Consider the following 20,052-nt stretch of genomic DNA (forward strand, 5'->3'; position numbering starts at 1 on the left):
CCCTCGTTGCCAACCCGCGCCGAGCCCCGCGCCTCTGTCCTCCGTGTCCCGTGGGTGGAAACGTCACCTGCTCAGGACCACCACCACCACCGCTCTGCGGCCTCTTCACTTGTGTTGCTCAGGTGGAGTTTGACGTCCGGGACCCTCTGCTCCTGCGTACCCCGGCCGGCGGGGCACAGAGCGAGTGCTCACTAGATTTGAAGCAGCAGCTTCTGCATAAATTCTTCCGCAAGGCAAAAGGAAGACCCCCCGCGATCCATCCAGTTTTCCTCCCTAGTAGAGGCGGGCTCACAGATAGGGGTACCTAACACATCTCCTCACATCTCCTGGTACAAACCCCACCTTTCGAGGCAAGCGACACTTGACCGCCCACTTCCCCGCTCCCTCCCCAACTTTATAAAATTCAGCTGTGGAGAATGCGGGCATCGATCCCGCTACCTCTCACATGCTAAGCGAGCGCTCTACCACTTGAGCTAATTCCCCAGCTCTCAGGGAGCTTCCGCCAGGGAAACACATGGTGGCTCACGTCATCACCGGTTTCCTCCAAGCCCTCCGGCCTGCCTGCCTGCCTGCGGGTCTCGCTACCCCATTGGTTCTTGTACAGCTCCCAGACCTACTGCCATGATTGGCTTGGCTCACTTTAGTTTTAAAAAAGCATTGGCCATCCGATTGGTGGTCCCAGCCGTCCGTCAAGAGAAGGCCCTGCTGTTGCTATGGCGTAGTTGGGGGGAACCCAGCCAAGGTTTCCCTCGGTTTCTGATTTGTTGGCTCCAGACGCCGGGGTCCTAGAGGTTCCGGATCCGTCAAGTCCATGGGAAAAGAATGCGCCCCTTCGCCCTTGACTGACAGCGTCCGCGAGCCAATCGGAGTGGGTTCAAAGGGGCCGCAGGGTGATCCAATAGGCGGCAGGGGGCGGGAGAGGAAGGCCAATGAGCGCGGAGCCGGGGGCGGGGTCAGGGCCATGATTGGCCGCGAGGCGCTTGGAGGGAGGGCGGGGGGAACTCAAGGCCTGCTTGATACGTCCGCCATTTTGGGCGCTTCGCTGATGGTGTCGGTGAGCGCGTTTCCCGCCTGAGCGCAACTAGCGGCGAGTCGCGGGCACCTCCAGGTAATGAGGAGGGGGGGGCGCGGCGGAGCGGGCCGCGGCGCGGGGTGCGCTGGGTGCGCGGCGCGCGGGCGGCGGCGGCGGGGCCCCTCCGCCCGGCCTCGGCGGCGCGGGGAGGGAGCGTCCCGGCCCCCTCCCCTCCCCCCCGGAATTCGCCTCTCGGCCGCCTGGGAGGCGCGGCGCCCCGGCTCCCTGGCCCGTCCCCGCCCGCGCCTGTCAGCCGCCCGCTCGCCCGCTGCGGGGGCCCCCGCCAAGTCGGGCCGCGGCCCGGGCGGCGGCGAACTTTGCGCCCGGGTTGACGGCCGCGGCCTGGCGCGGCGGGCGGGCGGGTGGCCGGCCGGGCGCGCCCCTCACCCGGCCGGGCCCCGGTCCGCGCCGGCCGGCCCGCCCCGAGCTAGCACCACTCGCCGCCCGCGGGCCCCGGACAAGTTCTTTGGGCGCGGGCCCCGGAGCGTGTCAAGTTGAGGCGACGGCGGCTCGCCGGAGACTCGCGAAGAGGCCATTGTTGGACTCGGTTCTCTGGGAAACAAGTTCTGTGGGTTTCTGCTCTTTAGCCGCAGAGTCAGCGGGATACGCCGGTGCCCAGCTCGGAGTGTTTAAAGCCTGCTTCCGAGTGATTTTTTTTTTTTTTTTTTTTAAACTCCAGGGTTGCGACTTCAGCGCAGACGTGGTCGCGAAAGCCTCCCTGGCGAATTTGCGCTAGGGTGGGGGGGTGGTCCTTCTCTCGGCCGCAAGTACCTCCCTCTTAAAGAAGCCCTTTCCCTGCTCCCTTGGAGGGGTTTCCTGCGGTCCGGCTTGCTCTGACCACAACTTGGACTCTTGGTTGGAGGTGGACGGCATGAGTCCTTGGATGCACCTGTGTGTCTTGGCGTCTCACCCTCCGAGCTCCGAGTAATCTCTGTACTTAACCCATTTTCTCTGTGGGTCGGATCGAGCTTTTCTGTTTTGCTTTTCTGGGAGGGCGCTTGGGGGTTGTTTTCTCTTATCGTCACAGCACTTGTGAATGTGGCTGTTTTGTTAATGTGGAACTGACTGCGATTTTGTCCTCAAGGTCACGTTGTAGGTAGGCAGCAAGTGGGAAAGAGGCTCTAGGTATCCAGCCGCTGGAAAATCCACTTAAGGGGTGGTGTTGGAGCTTCCTTTGCTGTCGAGTTAGACGGCGTGGTTTCCAAATCTTGACTTCACCACTTTCTGGCGCTGTGACCTTGGGCAAGTCCCTCAACCTCTCTGCTTCTTCTGTAATACGGGAATAACTGTCTGCCTCAGAATTCCGTCGGGAGGAAATGAGTTAATATGTGTAAAGCAGCTAGAAACGGTGCCTGGCATGAGGAATCCGCTTAGCAGTTAGTGGCTAGTATTAATTTGGATTTGATTTTTAAATGTTTAGATACATTGGGAAGTCACGTGAGTGTCTAAGTCCTGGCTTTTGGTGACTGTCTTTAGAAAGCTCTGTGTTTTTGAGTCTTTCGGGCTGAGAGTCACCCAGGAGAGGGTGGCTGAGGATTGATTACTTTTACAGATGTTTTCTGGAGTCATTAGTGGTGATGCCTCAGACTGGCTTGTTGAAGAGATGGTTAAATAAAAGCCCACCAGGAGCTCACGTCAGATTCTGTTCCTCCTGTACTTTTGAATACCACTTATTGCGTGTGATTGGCCCCCAAATCAGTAGTAACTCCAGAATTTCTTAGTGTACTCCTGGGCTTTTATTGAGGTTTGAAAAGTTACAGTGTATTGAGATATTCTTCAGTGAAGATAGTTTGGGAAATAACTGTGGTCCTGGGTGGATGCTTTCAAAGTTATTTTGCATTTCAGTTATGTTTGAGCAGAGAGTCTAGAATATTTAACAGAATGCCATCCACTCATGCATCTACTCAGTCTATTGATTCCTGCCCTGTGCTCTTCTCCCTGCTGCTTGAAACCAGGCTTGTCCTTCCCTTGGAATTACCTGCTTGGGACCTGGCTTGCTTTGTTGCCCTGGGAAATGTTAGTTTGATAGACTCCGTCTTAAGTAGAGATGAACATCTTGCTGGTGTAACTTAAGAACAGGAAGAAGATTGTTTTAGATTAGAAAACTAGCTTTTGTGTAAAGTATAACAGAACAAAACTTGCTGGTTTCAATTAACTGCCTGGCAATTTGAGAATAAGACCATAACTGGACAGAAAATGAATAGTGATGAAATTAAGGCCTGACAGGGTGAGGTTTGCTTAGTCTCTTTGAAATAAATTTTGGCACTGATGTGGTACAGAGATAATGTGCTTACTACAGATAAGACATCTTCCTTAAAACAGTATTTGTCAGGATTGGTATTTAGTTTGCTTCTTTGATAAACTTGTATCTGTGGTTTTATATTTTGGATATTTGAGAGGTAGCCTAAGTATATATTCATCTAAAATTTTACACTGCTTTCTTACTGATATAGAATCCTTAAGAATGGTAGTGGCAGTGAAGTTCTTGTAACCATCTGCTCAATTAAAACTCAGCACTGAGTTTATTTATGTACAAAGCACAAGAGGCTGCAGTTGGTTCTCATAAGTCAAGATCCGAGCCCTGGTATGGCCGAGTGGAGTTGACTGCTTTTTCTTAGGTGAGCTGGATGGAAAAAATAGACCTGATCTCTTGGCTTTAGGAAGTTTTCTTATTTTTTTCCTTTCTTAAGGGAGCCTCAGATGACTGGGTTTTTATTTACTCTAGAGCAGTAGTTCTCAACTTGAGGGGGGTGGATTTTGCCCCCAAGAATCATCTGGTGATGTCTGGAGAAATAAATTTTGCTTGTCACATCTGTGGGGTTGGGCAGTGGCTTCTAGAGGGTAGAGATCAGGGATGCAGCTGAACACCCTGTGATGCACAAGATGGCAGCCTCTCCCCTCAACAGAACGTCAGCCAGCCCCAGATGGCAGTAGTGCTGAGGTCGAGAAACCCTGCTGTAGGCAGATGCTGGTCTGACCTGCTTTGGGATCGTTTGGAATACTTTTCAAGACCGTGGGTGATGGACCCCACTTCTGTAAATGTGTGGTGAGAGTGAGAATGTTTTTAAAAGCTCCCAAGTAATACTGATGTGCAACTAGGTTTTGGAACCACTAGACCACAGATTTTAGGACCTACGTGTGGGTCAAGGAATTCTGTTATCTGTGAGCTCTGTCTATACCTCGATCCTACTTGGACATGACTTAGTAATGGGGAAAGATGGTATACATATGTTATTTTCAGGTGCCTGAAGACTGAACTTTAAAAAATTTTTTTAAATTTTATAAAGTAATTGAGAAACTTTATTCTGTTGCTTCATGAGAATCCATGAACATACTGTGTTGAAACTTAGCACTGTCAGATGTTCAGGGCTCTTAATGGCTATGCTAAATAGCCTTATTCTGCGATGATTTTTGAGTTTTGTCTTTTTTTGCCCTCATCCTGTCAGTCAGCTGTCAATTCTGTTTTTAGATGCCAGCTTCATTATTATTATTATTTTAGTGAAGGCCTGTTTTCAGAGAGTTAGCCCCGGATTGATTTGCCAGATCTTCCCTTGGCAAGGCAAGAGAGAGGCAGATTGTATGCTTATCTTTTAACACGGTGACCCTTGCTTGCTCCCATAGGGGACTTGCCTGAGCCCTGGACTCTGACCCGAGTGGGTGAGTGTTTTTTGCCTCTGGGGAGATGAAGTGCAGTGAATGAGAAATCCTTTTCTCTCACATCCTTAGAATACGGACGATCCTAGTGTATTGAGTGGGAAGAATGTTACTATAAAACTACAGATTTTTGCCAACTGAATATTAAAGTCTGGATGTATGGAAGGAGATCCGGGAGATCTAGTCTTTCGTCCTGAAGTTTGGCCCATGGCTGTGCGTCGGTGAGTTCGCAGAGGCGGACACGACTGAGCGACTTTCACTGAGATGCTGAGAATGACAGGTGACCACTCCGCTGTCTGTTTCTACTGTGTGAATAGCCGCTCAGTCATGTCTGACCCTTTGATACCCCGTGTACTGTAGCCTGCCAGGCTTCCCTGTCCATGGGATTCTCCAGCAAGAACACTGGAGTGGGTTGCCATTTCCTTCTCCAGGGGGTCGTCCTGACCCAGGGTCGATCCCGCATCTCCTGCATTGGCAGGCAGGTTCTTTATCAGCGAGTCACCAGTGAGGCCCCTAAACCGGAGGTTGTTTCTGTCTTGCATGTATATTCATTTGTGTTGTTTTTAAATTGCACTAAGAGATATCATACAGTATCACACAAGTCTCCTCCACTCCTGGCTGCCCTAAACCCAATGCAGTACTGTGGCATGGAGGTGGTGGGAACAGAGCATTACCAGGTAGATAATGGGATCCTTCACAGGAAAGCCATGAATGTTGCTATCTAGTCTTCATTTATTTGATCAGCAAATATATTGAATCCTTGCTCTGTCAGGAACAGTATTAGGGGTTCACTCATGAACAGGCACTTAAGGCCTTTCAGTCTTTGGGGGGAGGCAGCACCGACAAGAGATGTCCTTTGCACTGAGGCCAGATAACTCAGCTTGTGAACTGAGTAATGTGGTGTAAGTAAGCAGAATTTTAGTGAGAGGCCCTAAAGGCTTCAGAGGAAAGAACTTGTAATTGTTGGTTCGGTGGTTTGAGATTGCCAGAAGTCTGTTACCAAAGAATGAAGTAGTTACACCTTTGTTTCTCATAGGTATTAAATAGTTAACGTCCACTTCCCTCCTTGGTTTGGTTTGTCTTAAACAGCAATGCTGTTATTCTTCCTGTGCTGGTAAAGCTGTTTTGTAATGACAAATAGGATTGACCTGTGTTGTCTTTTGCTCCATAGATGTTGGCTGTCACTTGATCAAACTTGAAAAGCTCACTTTCCCTACTGATCAGAGGCTTGGTGTAGATTCATGCTAAACGTCTTGATTGTCCTTGAAATCCACGATGCTTCCAGTGGGAATGGCTTTTTTTCCCTGCTGCAGTCTGGATTGAGGTGATTGGAGATTTGTTTTTGTGGCCTTTTGACTTTGGCTTAGATTTAGTTGCCGCGGAAACCCCCTTTCTTCCTCCCTCGCCCTTTATTTTTTTTTACTGGGAGGAGAGAAAGTTACTATTCAGATCAATCCCCAGTTTGTCTCACGTTTTGGATGTTTATGAACCGACATCTAATTATCAGGTAGATTGGCTAGATGGTAAAGAAGCAAGTGAAAGGGAACCTTGGCAGTACTTGAAAGGCTTCCTACCTTAACTGGGACATTTTTGTGTCACAGACTCATGAATATCTGAGTAGAGGTGGTTTACTACTACTTCTCACTTCTGCTGGCTAGTGTTGACCTGTTTTATTAAGTATTAGTGAAGACTCCACAGTTGACTGATTTTATATAAATAAATTTGAATAGATTATGAACATCTTTCCTGATACAGAGAGACTCTTATTTTGTACTTCTTGGCAACTCTGGAGAAAGCTAGGGTATTGTTAGTTCCAAAATTTCTTGCAGAGAGAGTGTGTATTGATTTGGAATGGTTTGTGTGCCCCAGAGGCTGACTGCCATGAAATCTGGGAGCCCAAAGGAAAGATGAATGAGATTGTTTTTTTTGAAGCAGTAGGAAGCATCACTAAAAAGGTTGCAGAAAAGTAAAAACTGCAGAAATAAAAGTATGACTGAATGTTGAGTCAGACTGGAGAAAGCTGTGTGGATCGCTCGTGAGAGCCTGAAGTTCCCTGTCCTTGTGTGTAAATCTAAAGAATAATGCCGGTGTGAACAATAATGCAGTGTGTCAGAGACACCGGTGAGAAGGGGAGCTTGCCTGAGAATGCCTGGCCCCCTGGGACCCTGAACCGGGCAAGTGGGGCACGGGTTGAACTGGCCACTAAGGCACATTGCGGGGTGGCCTGCAGTATCCACTGAGGCTTGGTCAGGAGACCCTGGCTGGGTCTTGGTGAAGCCTGGGCTTTCATTCTCCCGACGGGGCAGTAGTGGGAGGAACATTGACAAGTATTGACTCCGGTGGCTGTTTGGGGCTTCCTTTCATGAGAATCATGGTTTTGGAGGTCATTGATATTAGAGAAAAATTTAAGTCATGCTGGAGAAAGGGCCTGTAGGCAGCAGAGAAATCTCAATTCCTGGGTGAGGCCTTAGGGTTTTGGTGGCCCCACTAGACCATAATTTTAAGTGTCACTTGTTTCAATAGTAACATAGCTGGAACTCAGAGTTAAGAATAAATACAACATTGTAATCAATCAGCTGTACTCCAGTAAAAATTAAAAAATAAAGAATAAATGTTTAACTTCTGATTTGGTGTTTTGTCTGTCTTTGTCATTGTCATAGATGAGGGGGTAGTGCCTCCTAGTTTACTTTTATCGACAGAGATTCACAGGGTTTCTGTTCCCCCTGGGCAGTGGGCAGTTCACGTCTGCCTTAGCTGCCTTCCAGTGAGCCCCAGTCCCTTCTGATTAAGCAACACTTTTTGAATCACTCCCCCCCTTCCACTGTGGACCTTGTGTCCTCGATTTATTATTATACTTGTAGACGATACAGCAGCTGTGCATTTGGCACACCATAGGCATAGTATATTAAACTAAGGGAGTTTTCACAGATTCATACCTGTTCTCAGCTCTCGGTCAGAGTATCTTGTGGAGGGCAAGAGTGCAAAGGATCTAAAAAAGCTGACTTTGAGTTCTGACTCCCCGTCTTCCAGCTGTGTAATCATAATATTAGGTGACATCTCTGTTCCTTGGTTTCCTTATTTGTGAAATGAATATTAAATGTAAACTAATTAGTACAGTGCCTAGCACACAGTAATATTTGTTTGGGTATTATTACTGTTATTATTATTACTAGTCTTCTTTCTAGTAACAGTAGAAATAAGGTCAGAAATGACTAATAGAAGTTGCAGTGAAACGCCCTGAAGAAATGGAGTGGAGTAGTATGGTAGAAGGCCTTGGAGATCTAACTAGCAGCTCTGGGGAAGTATAAGGTGATGGTGAAGTGGGTCAGGGCAGGTTATAGAGTTAGGTGGTGGTGGTGTCCCCCCACTCCCCAAATTTGGATTATTTTATATAGATTTTGCTTACTAAAATGTAACTTTTTTTTTTTTTTTTTTTTTTACTGTGTTGAGAGTAGACATCATAAATTTGAAGTTTTGTTGAATCGGACACAACTAAGCACTCAGGCACGTTCTGAAATATTCATCTTTAAAATCTCTCTTTCTGGTGCTTGAAGACAGTACAAAAAACTTTGCTTTGGAGTCCCTCATGTTATATAGAATCATATTTTTTCAATGTTCTGTGCTGTGAGATAATCACACATGTTTTGAAGGATCAATTTTTTTTTTCCTTTTGTTGTTTGAACTTTTATTTATTTATGTACTCAGCTGTGTGTCATGTGGGATCCTAGCTTCACAGCCAGGGATCAAACCCGAGCCTCCTGCAGTGGAACTGTGGAGTCTTGACCACTGGACTGCCAGGGCTGTCCTTGAAGGACTGATGATTGGCTCTTTTAAATGTTGCTCTTAATTAGTTTACAAATTTCACATTATAACAACTGTGTTCTGTAAAGGGCCAGTGAATGAATACGTTAGGCTCTGTGGGCTCCGTGGGCTCTGTAACCACTCAGTTCTGCCGGTGTGCCGGTGTGGTATGAAAGCAGCCATAGTCAACACGCGAACAAATGAAGCTTCTAATAGAATTGTATTCTGGTAGAATTTTATTTACAAAAAGAGGTGGTGGACTGGATTTGACCTGTCTTGTTCTAACCTATTTTTTTATTTTAATTTTTAATGGACTCATATGTCCCAAGAGTCTCTGTTGGCCTGTGTACAGATAATAAATGTTCAGACCGCCAGTTTCAGTGACAGAACGTTGCCACTACCTTCGGCTTCCTATATGACACCCCTGCCCCCCATCCCTCCGTCTTCTCACCTCCCTTAAGCAGGGCTGCCCTCCATGTGTCATTTTGTTGATTTACTTTATGCTGTTAGCACCTGTGAATGTATCCCTTTTATCCTTACATAAAATAATTTAGTGTTTGCATGTCTTTGTATAAATTGAATCATTTTGTTGTATAACTCACCCTCTCTCCTCTTACTGTTTTTTGAGATTCATTTGTTTGTTTGAGTACTTATGTCTTAGGCAGTAAGACATATGTTGTGATGCTGACTATGTTAGTAGTGAGCCAAAAAGACATTGTCCCTGTCCTCTGGAAGTTCCATTTTAGTGGAGAAAGACGGTTAACAGGTGAGTCAGAGATGCAGCTGTCATGGGTGATACAGCTGGGAGCAAAGTCAGCCGGGCGTGGCTGGGTGGGGTCTGTTTGCAGATTGAATGAGGTGGTCAGGATGGGCCTTCCTGAGACCTCTGAACATCAGCAGGTGAGGGAGGGAGCACGTGGCTACAGGTGGGGCGAGGTCGGGGGAGTCTTATAGGCAGAGTCCAGTGTGCGTGAGGTGCTAAGAAGGATTGTACCTGGTGTGTTAGGGAGCCAGTAGAGAGGCCAGCCTGGCGGGGTGGAGGATGGCAGGGGAGGAGGTCAGAGGGGGCGGGCTGGGAGCCATTTTTGCAGGCGCGGGTTAGGATTTTGCCTCTTTCTCTGAATGAGATGGGAAGTCATGGAAGTGTTTGAGTAGTGGTGTGACATGAGATCTGATACATGTTTTTAAAAGGTCCCCCTGAAACTGTGTTAAGAATAGCCGTCCCTCTGGTGCCGAGGACCCCCCAGAACGATGATGGCAGCTTGGAGTGAAGGGGCACAGGGGTGGCGGTGAGAGGCGGAGGGTTGCCGGATGTCTGTGGACGGTAGAGCCGACAGGATTTGCTGACAGATTGGACGTGGCTGAGAGAGCAGGGTGAAGGTGCTCCCTCCCGACCAGAGGTTTCTGCTCGTGGTCGAGATGGTGGGCGGTGCAGGTTGTTGAAGTAAGGTCGAGTTGGGGTCAGACCCGCTGCTCTTGTGAAACTCCAGAGAGCTGCCGGGAGCCACGTGGGATGAAGGTGTTTGGAGTGGAGAGGAGAGGTCTGGCTGAAGACAGACGTGAGAGCGTTTACTGTCCTCTGACACTGAGAAGTCCTTGACGCTGACTGAGGGCAGGATGAGGGCCGGGGCAGCCAGGAAAAGGGGGCCGGGCAGTTTCTGGGGTGGAGGAGGAGCAGGGGCCTTGAGTCTTTGACGTCAGGGGAGGTGTCTTCAAGGGGGAGGGAGTGAGAACCCCCGAGCAGCACTCCTGCCGTGCCCTCCAGTGGCATGAAGGCCCGGGCTTGTCCTGCGGCTTCGCTGGCACATGAGTCATCGATGGTCTTGATGGGAGCAGTCCCCACACGGTGGTGGGGAGAGCCTGGGAGGGAGGCTTCCTGAGGGCTTGAGAGCAGAGGGAAGCCCGTCCACGGGCACTTGCCACAGCGCTGAAGGGAGAGTTGGGACCCTGAGAGGGCTTTGTGGAGATGGCGAAGTTACAGTGATTGTACTGTTGGTGGGAAATGATATCTGTACAGAATGCACACCCTGATGACTTGCATTTGCTGGGAAGGAGACAGGGAATGGACCCACGGGGAGCGTCCACCAGCTTTTGCTTGGTGAGAGGATGGGGAGCAGACTTGGGGAGCTAGTATGGTGGGAGCAGGACTGTTTTCTTTTTCTTTTTTAATTAATTTTATTTGTTTTGGCCGTTCTGGGTCTTTGTTGTTGTTTGGACTTTTCTCTAGTTGGGGCGAGGGGGGTCTATTCTTTGGAGTAAACAGGCTTCTCGTTGCAGAGCCCAGGCTCTCGGACTCGCGGGCCTAGTAGTTGGGGTTCGCAGACTCAGTAGTTGTGGCGCACAGGCTGAGTTGATCTTCCTGGACTGGGGAGCGAACCTGTGTCTCCTGTGATGGCACATAGATCCTTTACTACTGAGCCACCAGGGAAGCCCAGGACGGTTTTCTTCTCAGTGAAACAAGAAGTTATCAGTCAGTGAAAATGAGGGTGAGTAGGGGCGGGTCGTCTGTGAGGAGAGAAAGTGCGGAGCATTCTATGGAAAGAAAGAATGTGAGTGGCTCTGCAGTGTGGGATGGGCTCCTCGGGGAAGCCGTCCTAGTTTACAGTGGAAAAAAGCAGTTGTGTTCTTTTTCCTGGGAGTAGAGTAGGCAGTGTTGCAGTTGTGGTTTCTGCATGCAAGAGTGACAGAGCGAGAGCAGGTCCCTACCCTACCGTGTGTAGAGTAGATAGCCAGAGTAGATAGCCAGTGGGAGCCTGCTGTATGGTGCAGGGGGCTCAGCTCGGTGCTCGGTGATCTAGACAAGCGGGGTCCTGGGTGGGGGGGCGGGGGGAGGTCCAAGAGGGAGGGCTGTATGTGTCCATATAGCTGAGTCACCTTGTACAGCAAGCAGAAGTTAACACAGCATTGTAAAGCATCTATACTCCAGTTGAAAAAAAGAAGGTAAAGGGGGAGTTTATAATGGTGAGGCCTGAATTTGAAACTGGGAAAGGAGGGAAGTGAGGCCCTGCAGATAATGAGTTTTGGCTACATTGATGTGTTTAGTTGCTAAGTTGTATCAGACTCTTTCCTGACCTGGTGGGGGACTGTAGCCTTCTAGGCTACCCTGTCCATGGGATTGCCCAGGCAAGAATACTGGAGTAGGTTGCTATTTCCTTCTCCAGGGGATCTTTCCGACAGGGATCAAACCTACCTCTCCTGCTTTGGCAGGCAGATTCTTTACCACTGAGCCACCTGGGAAACCCACATTAATGTGTGTAATTATAGTTTATTCCTTTTCGATTCTGTGTTCTTTTTCAGGCTGAATATATTTGATTTTATTCTTTGTCCTATCCTTATGGGATAGGATTGTTTCCAGTACAGAACAGTGAGGCTTTGGACAAGTGCATAAAACATTTCTGCAAGATATAAAGCCTGGAGAGACTTAGAATTGCAGGGTAGTGGGACCTGTACAGTTTTAACTTTAGTTAAAAGTAATTGAACTTTAGTTAGAAGTACCCTCCTGCCAACACTGTTGTTCTACATCTTTGCCAGCTCTTGGTATTGTCAGACTTTTTTATATTTGTCAAATTGGTGGTTATGACCTTACATCTCCATCAATTACTAGTTTTATTGAGATGTAATTACATGTTATAGTTTACCCATTTAAAGGGTACAATCTAATAGGTTTTAGTATGTTCAGAGAATTGTGTAATGATCACCACAATCTAATGTTTAGAACATTTCATCATCCTAAAGAGAACCCTTGTACTTGTTAGCAGTGACTCTATTTCCACCCAACCTCTGGGCAGCCACTAATGGACTTTCTTATGCATTTGCCGATTCTGGACATTTCATGTAAATGGAATCATACAATATGTGGTCTTTGGTGACTTGCTTCTTTTGCTCAGCATGTTTTCAAGGTTTATCTTTGTTGTAGCATACTTTGGAATTAGCGCTTTGTTGCGTTTGAGCATGTGGACTTACCACCTGTTATTTATCCATTCATAAGTTGGTGGATGTCTGGGTTGTTTGCACTTTTTGACTGTTAACCAACCATACTTCTGTGAGTGTTTGCCTATAAGTCTTTGGAGAGACTTAGGTATTTATTTCTCTTGGTGTGTACTTAGGAGTGGAATTGTTGGGTAATGTTCTTGTGTTTTAAAATTTTGAAGAACTACCAAACTGTTTCCAAAGTGACTGTACCATATTACATCTCACCAGCACCATACCAGGGTTCTAATTTCTCCACATCCTCACTAATATATGTTCTTTTCCATTAAAAAAAATTATAGCCATGTTAGTGGGTGTGAAGTGTGGTGTATCATTGTGATTTTCCCTTTCCTGAATGACTAATATTGTTGAACATCTAGTCATGTATGTATTGGCTGTTTGTGTATCTTCTTTAGAGGAAAGTCTATTCAAGTAGTTCTTTGCCCACTTTTATTTATTTATCACTGCATGGTTTTAATGTTCTTTTTTCAAATTACTGATGAAGTAGAGCATCTTTTTTTGGCTATTTAGATTTCTACTTTTGTGAAATAGCTGTTTATCTCTTTCTCTTTTTTTCCTGTTTATGTCTTAATTTTTCCTCTTGAGTTTGATTTTTCTTATTTGTAGGAATTCTTATATATTCTGATTCTTATTATTTTTGTGACAAATATCTTTTCCCAATTTGTGACCGTTTTACTGTGTTTATGGGATTTTTAAAAAAGTGTTTATTGAAAGCATGTAATAAAAGGACAAAAATGGATTTTAGTATTTTCCGATTCTTTTGTCTTCATACTACCCAGGTAGAAGAGGAAATAGATTTTTTGGTTTATAGGTAACTGTCTTTTTAAAAGTTTTATATTCTTTTCTTTCTACAAATTTTGCATTTCTTTTGTTAGATTTATCCTTTGGTTACTTTATATTTTTGTTGCTGTTGTAAATTATTTTTTTAAGTTAAATTCTATTTGTTGGCAAATGGAAATGCAGATTACTTTGTATGTGGCTATTATATCTAGTAGCTTCTCTAGCTTAATAATAATTTTCTTGTGGACTCTTGGGGTTTTTATGTAGATAATCATCTCATCTGTGAATAATGATAGTTCATTTCTTTCCAGTCCTTTTATTGTTTAATATATTTTACTCTAGTATTACTGCGTTGCTGCATGGCAGCCATCACCAGTGGAGAATATAAATGCTAGTGACGGGCATCCTTATCACAGCCCCAGTTTTAAGGGAAATGTTTTTATCTTTTATCATTATATGTGTGATGTGTGGATACTTTTTTTTTCTTTTAACAGATTGAGGAAGATGTCTTCAACCTTAGTTTACGGAGAATTAAAAAAAAAACTCAAGTGGGCGCTGAACTTAATTGAATGCATGTAAAATTTTTTTCACTTATTTATTTACTTTTGGCTGTGGTGGGTCTTGGCTTTTCTAGCTGTGGCGAGTGGAGTTGCTCTCTGGTTGTGGTTCATGGGCTTCTCTTGTTGCAGAGCAGCGGGCTCTAGGGCGGGTGGGGCCTCAGTTCCCTGACGAGGGATCAAACTCGTGTCCCCTGCCTTGGCAGGCGGATTCTTAACCACTGGCCCGTCAGGGAAGTCCTAATTTTGTTTTCTACATCTATTGAGATGATGATATGACAGTTTTTCCAACTTGATAATGATGTATTCCTTTAAAAAAGAAGTTTTTTTTGTTTTGTTTTTGTTACATATGTTTTTGTCTGTTTCAGGTTTTTGTTGTTTTTCTGTTTGTTCTGGGTTTTTTCCTGGCCTTTCCACACTGGTGGAATCTTAGTTCCTCAACCAGGGATTGAACCTGGGCCCCAGCAGTGAAGCAGTCCTAAGCCCTGGACTGCCTGGGAATTCCACCCCCCAACCCCTTTTGTTTTTAATTTGCTAATATCTCAGGTTTTATGTATCTTTGTTTATTGGTGAGAATGTTCTCTAATTTTCCCTTTTTGTTGTATCAGCCTTATGAGTTTTGTTACCAAGAGTATTCTAGTCTCATAAAATAAACTGTGGTGTTTCCTCCTTTTTATCTTCTTAGAGGGTTCATAAGTAAAATTAGGATTATTTGTTCCTTCAGTGTTTTGTAAAACTTGCCTGTAAAACCATAAGGGTGCGGTGTTTTCTGTCTGAGATTTAAAAATTATTGATTTGATTGCTTTAATGTTTATAGGGTCATTTGACTCTTTTCTTTTTCTTGAGTCACATTTGGTAATTTATGTTTTTCTAAAACTCATTTTGTCTGAATTTTCAGTCATTGGAAAAAAATTATAACTTCTTATTTTTTGAATCTGCCTGACTTGTAATTAGTTATTAATATTTAATTTCTTAAATAGGAATCTTAGGTCATTAATTTTTAGCATGCATAATATGTACTTTATATATGTAAATAGAGTAGTAATTACCCTTTAACAATTTTGCTGTGTAGGATTTTTATCTTTCAGTTCTGAATATATTCACATTTTCATTTTGACTTCTCTCTGACTTAGAAGTTTAAAAAGTATATAGAAAAATCTTGATATATGTGTGTATATATATCTTTTAATTTTTGTTACTGATTGCTAGCATACATTGTGCTCATAAGATGTGGTTCAGTGTGATTCTTATTCTTTGAAATTTGTTGAGGCTGTTTTAACAGTGTCTAGTTAGTGGCAAATTTTTATTCCACGTGTGTTTAAAAAGAATGCGTTTCTGATTTTAAGGTCAGGTTTTCCCATGTCTGTTAGATGAAGCACATTAATTGAAGTCACATTCAAACTAGTGTCCTTAACTAATATTGTTTGCTTGTTCCCTTAGTTACAGAGAGGAGTATTGTTAAAATTTCATTATGATAGAAGATTTGTTGAATTCTTGTAGTTCTCAATTTTTGCTTTTTTTTTTTTTTGCTTTATAAGTTTAGAACTGTTGTTTCTAGTAACTTGCACAGTTTGTCATTCTGTAGTGAATCTTTGTTTCTAGGAACATGTTTTCCACTAAAATACATTTTGTCGGATATTGGCATAGCTGTACCAAGTGACTTTTAATTAATGTTTGCCTATAAGTATTTTTTTGCTTCTTAAGTGTCATCTTTGGTGTGCCTTTTGAAAGCAGCACACAGCTGAATTGGATTTTCATTATTCGACTTTTCGTATTTCAACTAATTTACATTAATTGTGGTTGAAATATTTGGTTTATTTCTACTGTTGTATTTTTGCTTTCTAACTTGGGCTTTTTCTTTTCTTGTCTATGTATTGTGGGATTTTTTTCCCCCTTAATTCCTGTCTACTCTTTTTGCCTGTACTCAGTAAGAGATTAGACACTTCCGGTGATCTTAGACATTTCATATTTAACCTGAGGCCTAAAGTTAATTGATGTCTTTATCCTTATAAGAAACTTTTGAATGCTTTTAGTCTCAGTGTCCTTTCAAGTTTCTGTGCATCTACTGCCTAATTTTCATTTTGCTGCTCTTAAAATCCTACAAATTGGGCATTACAAAAAAATACTGTCCTTCTTGAAAGGCATTTTGCCTAATATCTTGTTCTAGGTTGATGATTGTTTTCAGTCATTGTTTTCCCTGAGCACTTCAACAGTATTTCCTATCTTTCCTATCTTTTTCCACTTACTATTGAGATTAATTAGAAATGACTTGTCAGTTGTTCCTTATCCAGGAGTCTGAGGTATTCTGTACCTAAAGTGCTCTTCATGTTAACCAGTCCAGCAGGTACGTTTAGTCTTTTTTAATTTTTAGGTTGCTGGTGTTGGTTTGCTCTTTTGGTGTCTTGCTGCTTTTGAATAATCAAGTATCAGATACTGTTTTGGGTATATCTCAATCAGTATTCAAAAAAACTTAAAAAAATTACAAGTAAAAGAGGATATTAATTTTACTAAGAGCTGGCAGATGTGATTTTTTTCTCCATCCTTTAAATGGAGTGTCAGTAAAGCATTCCTTAAAGATTTTCTGCTCTTTCATGTTGGTTGGCTCATTTTGGGGCTCCCCAGATGGCCATAGTGGTAAAGAATCCGCCTGCCAGTGCAGGTAGACGTAAGAGACAAAGGTTTGATCCCTGGGTGGGGAAGATCCCCTAGAGAAGGAAATGGCAACCCACTCTAGTATTCTTGCCTGGAGAATCCCATGGACAGAGGAGTCTGGCAGGCTACAGTCCATGGGGTCACAAAGAGTCAGGCACAACTGAAGCAGTTCATTTTTATATCCAGAAGTGGAAAAGATTTCCAGAATAAGTTACCATTTTGAAAGAAGATCCTTGTGATTGCTAGAAAATGTTTATGTGAACCTTAAATGCGACTCTAACCAAGTATAGAACACCAAAAACAATCTGGAAAAGGGATGTGGACCAAAATAGATTACTGGCCAAATCTGTCTTTGGGAAATGAAAAGAGTGGAGTTCAGCATTTAGAGTACTTGGCCTCTCCTGGGGGAGAGGAGGGATGGTTTCATACTCTTGGTATTTCTTTATACAAAGTCTTTTCTTATTCCAACTGATCAATGAAAAGAGAAATGGAGGGACATACTAGTGTAGGCTGTGGAGGTTGGAACTCACTTTGTGACACTTGTTAGCAACCTTGTAAACTGTGGAAGGATTAGGGGGTTTGGTGTCGATGCTGCTGATCCCAGGAGCAAAGAGTTAATTGCTACTTTTAGTCCTATCCTAGTAATTTTCAGTGATGCCAAGGAGTTTGAAATGCATAGGCATTGTAACTATTGTTTTCATCAACTTTCAAAAAGTAAAGTCTGGTAATCTTCTAGGGCAATGAGGAAAGAATGAGAAGGCATTGTAGGGGCACAGGGTAGAGAGAGCATGCTGGTTTAGCAGAATTGTTGTGAGAATTAAGAATAAACATTACTGAGCATGTTTGTGTTTATTCTCTGAAAAAAGAAGAGTCCATTCCTGCCATTTACCATATTGTCAGGCCTAAAAGTTTTTCAGCTTTTGGTGTCAGTTACTGTTGAATTACCTCTTGATTAGTGTAAACCTTCAGCAGCCTGCCCTTGCTCATGTACCTACCTCACCCTTGTTCACTGTTGTTCAGTCACTAAACTGTGTCCAACTCTTTGCGACCCCATGGACTGCAGCACGCCAGGCTTCCCTGTCTTTCATATTTCCCAGAGTTTGGTCAAACTCATGTCCATTGAGTTGGTGATGCCACCCAACCATCTTGTCCTCTGTCACCCCTTTCTCCTCCTGGCCTCAGTCTTTCTCAGCATCAAGGTCTTTTTCAATGAATCGGTTCTTTTGCATCAGGTGGCCAAAGTATTGGAGCTTCAGCATCAGTCCTTCAGTAAATATTCAGTGTTGATTTCCTTTAGGATTGACTGGTTTAGTATCCCCGCAGTCCAAAGGACTCTCAAGAGTTTTCTGCACCACAATTCAAAAGCATCAGTTCTTCAGCACTCAGCCTTCTTTATGGTCCAACTCTCACGTCCGTACATGACTATTGGCAAAACCTTTGCTTTGCCTATACAGACCTTTGTTGGCGAAGTGATGTCTCTGCTTTTTAAATACACTGTCTGGGTTTGTCATAGCTTTCCTTCCAAGGAGCAGGTGTCTTTTAATTTCATGACCGTAGTCACCATCTGCAGTGATTCTGGAGCCCAGGAAAATAAAATCTGTCACGGTTTCCACTTTTGCCCCATCTGTTTGATGTGAAGTGATGGGATAGATGCCATGATCTTAGTTTTTTTGAATGTTGAGTTTTAGACCAGCTTTTACACTCTCCTTTTTCACCTTCATCAAGAGGCTTTTTAGTTCCTCTTCACTTTTTGCCTTTAGGATGGTGTCATCTGCATATCTGAGGTTATTGGTATTTCTCCTGGAAGTCTTGATTCTAGCTTGTGCTTCATCCAGCCTGGCATTTTGCATGATGTACTCTGCTTGTGTCAGATAAGCAGGGTGACAATATATAGACAATATACTCCTTTCTCAATTTCAAACCAGTGCACTGTTCCATGTCCGGTTCTAACTGTTGTTTCTTTTTCTTTTTTCTTTTCCTCCTAACTGTTGTTTCTTGACCTGCATACAGGTTTCTCAGAATACAGGTGAGGTGGTCTGGTATTCCCATCTCTTTAAGAATTTTCCACAGTTTGTTGTGACACAGTTTGTTGTGATCCACATAGTCAAAGGCTTTAGTGTAGTCAGTGAAGCCAATGTAGATGATTTTCTGGAATTCTCTTGCTTTTTCTATTGTCCAGTGGTTGTTGGCAATTAGATGTCTGCCTTTTCTAAATTCAGCTTGTACATCTGGAAGTTCTTGGTTCACGTACTGTTGAAGCTTAGCTTGAAGGATTTTGTGCATTACCTTGCTAGCTTGTGAAATGAGCACAATTATATGGTAGTTTGAACATTGTTGGCATTGCCCTTCTTTGGGATTGGAATGGAAACTGATCTCTTCCAGTCCTTTGGCCACTGCTGAGTTTTCCAAATTTGCTGGTAATATTGAGTCAGCACTTTACCAGCATCATCTTTACCCTGGGTAGATACAGTTGTGTCTCTTCCTATTTTGTTTGTCTGGTGTCTGTTGTTACAGTCATCACTTCTGCCGGACTCACTGCTTGCGTGTTGTAATACTTCTTACCTCAAGATGAGTGTTGGCTGTTCATCTTTTGTGTGAGGAAGGAGCCCCTGGGAGGGCGGAGGACGGCGAGCCAGAGTGATTTCCATAGAGTTGTTAAATTGATGAGAACTGAATTGGAATCTTGGTTTGAGCCCTGAACTTGCTGTCTGATTTTGGGCATATTATTTCACTCTCTGAGCTCCAGCTTCTTCTATGTAAAATGGAAATGATATTAAAGTTCTCTTTTCCCCATTGAAGGTTAACTTTGGGTAATTTGAATTTGTAGGGTTTTTTTTTTCCTTGTGAGTTTGTTAATGTAGAAATTATAAACTTTCATAGAACAGGTGATATGATGAAGCTGACTTTGTTAATGATTAATACCTTATTTTATGAAATCTTACTGACTTTGGTTTTGAAATCTTGACTGGTGGTAGGATGTTGTGAAATTTTCTTTTTTACTCTTTTGCCATTTTTCTGTTTAGAGGTCTTAGTTTAAAAAAATTGGTTAATGTGTGATTATATTTGCTTTGAAAAAAATAAAAACAGATAAGACTAAAATCTCTTTTGCTCACCTTCCCTCAGTCCTTTTCTGTCTTCTACTGTTAATCGTTTTTTTTTTTTGTCCGTTTTCTTGATTTTCTTCTGTTTGTGTATTTATTTGTGTGTTTATAGAATGGGAAGCCCAGTGTTGGGCATGCACACTTTTTCTTTAATCATTCATCACTTTTCGCCGACTCCCATGCAGTACACAGAGATCGGCCTTGTTTTTACTTATGTACATGAAGGTGTTTTTGTAGCCACTCCCAGGTGAGTGGGCTTTAGATTCTTTCTGTCACAATTTGACTTGCTTTTACTTTCTTACAGTAAAACACTTCAAACTTCGAAGCTTTTCGAAGTTGTGTTTGGTACAGAAATAGGTAAAATACTGAATTATAAGCTGAATTCTTTGCTTTTTATTGTCATATATAAAGTACAACTGTTAAACAGTTGATGGAAACTGTGTTT

General features: G+C 43.7%; 1 protein-coding gene and 1 non-coding gene across 12 annotated transcripts in view; one reads left to right on the top strand and one right to left on the bottom strand.

Moving 5' to 3' along the window:
• Positions 1–410: 410 nt before the first annotated feature.
• TRNAA-AGC (transfer RNA alanine (anticodon AGC)) lies at positions 411–483 on the bottom strand. Its single transcript has one exon. It is a non-coding gene; the product is annotated as a tRNA-Ala (tRNA).
• Positions 484–995: 512 nt separating this feature from the next.
• The window catches only part of PPP6R3 (protein phosphatase 6 regulatory subunit 3), a 123,686-nt gene continuing 104,629 nt past the window's right edge, over positions 996–20,052 (top strand). For 7 of the 11 annotated variants that reach the window (XM_065937935.1, XM_065937943.1, XM_065937944.1 and 4 more), the window contains exon 1: positions 996–1,108. The gene's annotated coding sequence lies outside the window, so the exon portion shown is untranslated. Of the gene's footprint in view, positions 1,109–1,804; positions 2,006–6,029; positions 6,051–20,052 lie in introns of those variants that run through there. The other 4 variants (XM_065937936.1, XM_065937942.1, XM_065937939.1 and 1 more) reach the window with 4 other exon arrangements.

Source organism: Muntiacus reevesi, chromosome 5 (genome assembly GCF_963930625.1).
Source record: "Muntiacus reevesi chromosome 5, mMunRee1.1, whole genome shotgun sequence".
Lineage (NCBI taxonomy): Eukaryota > Metazoa > Chordata > Mammalia > Artiodactyla > Cervidae > Muntiacus > Muntiacus reevesi.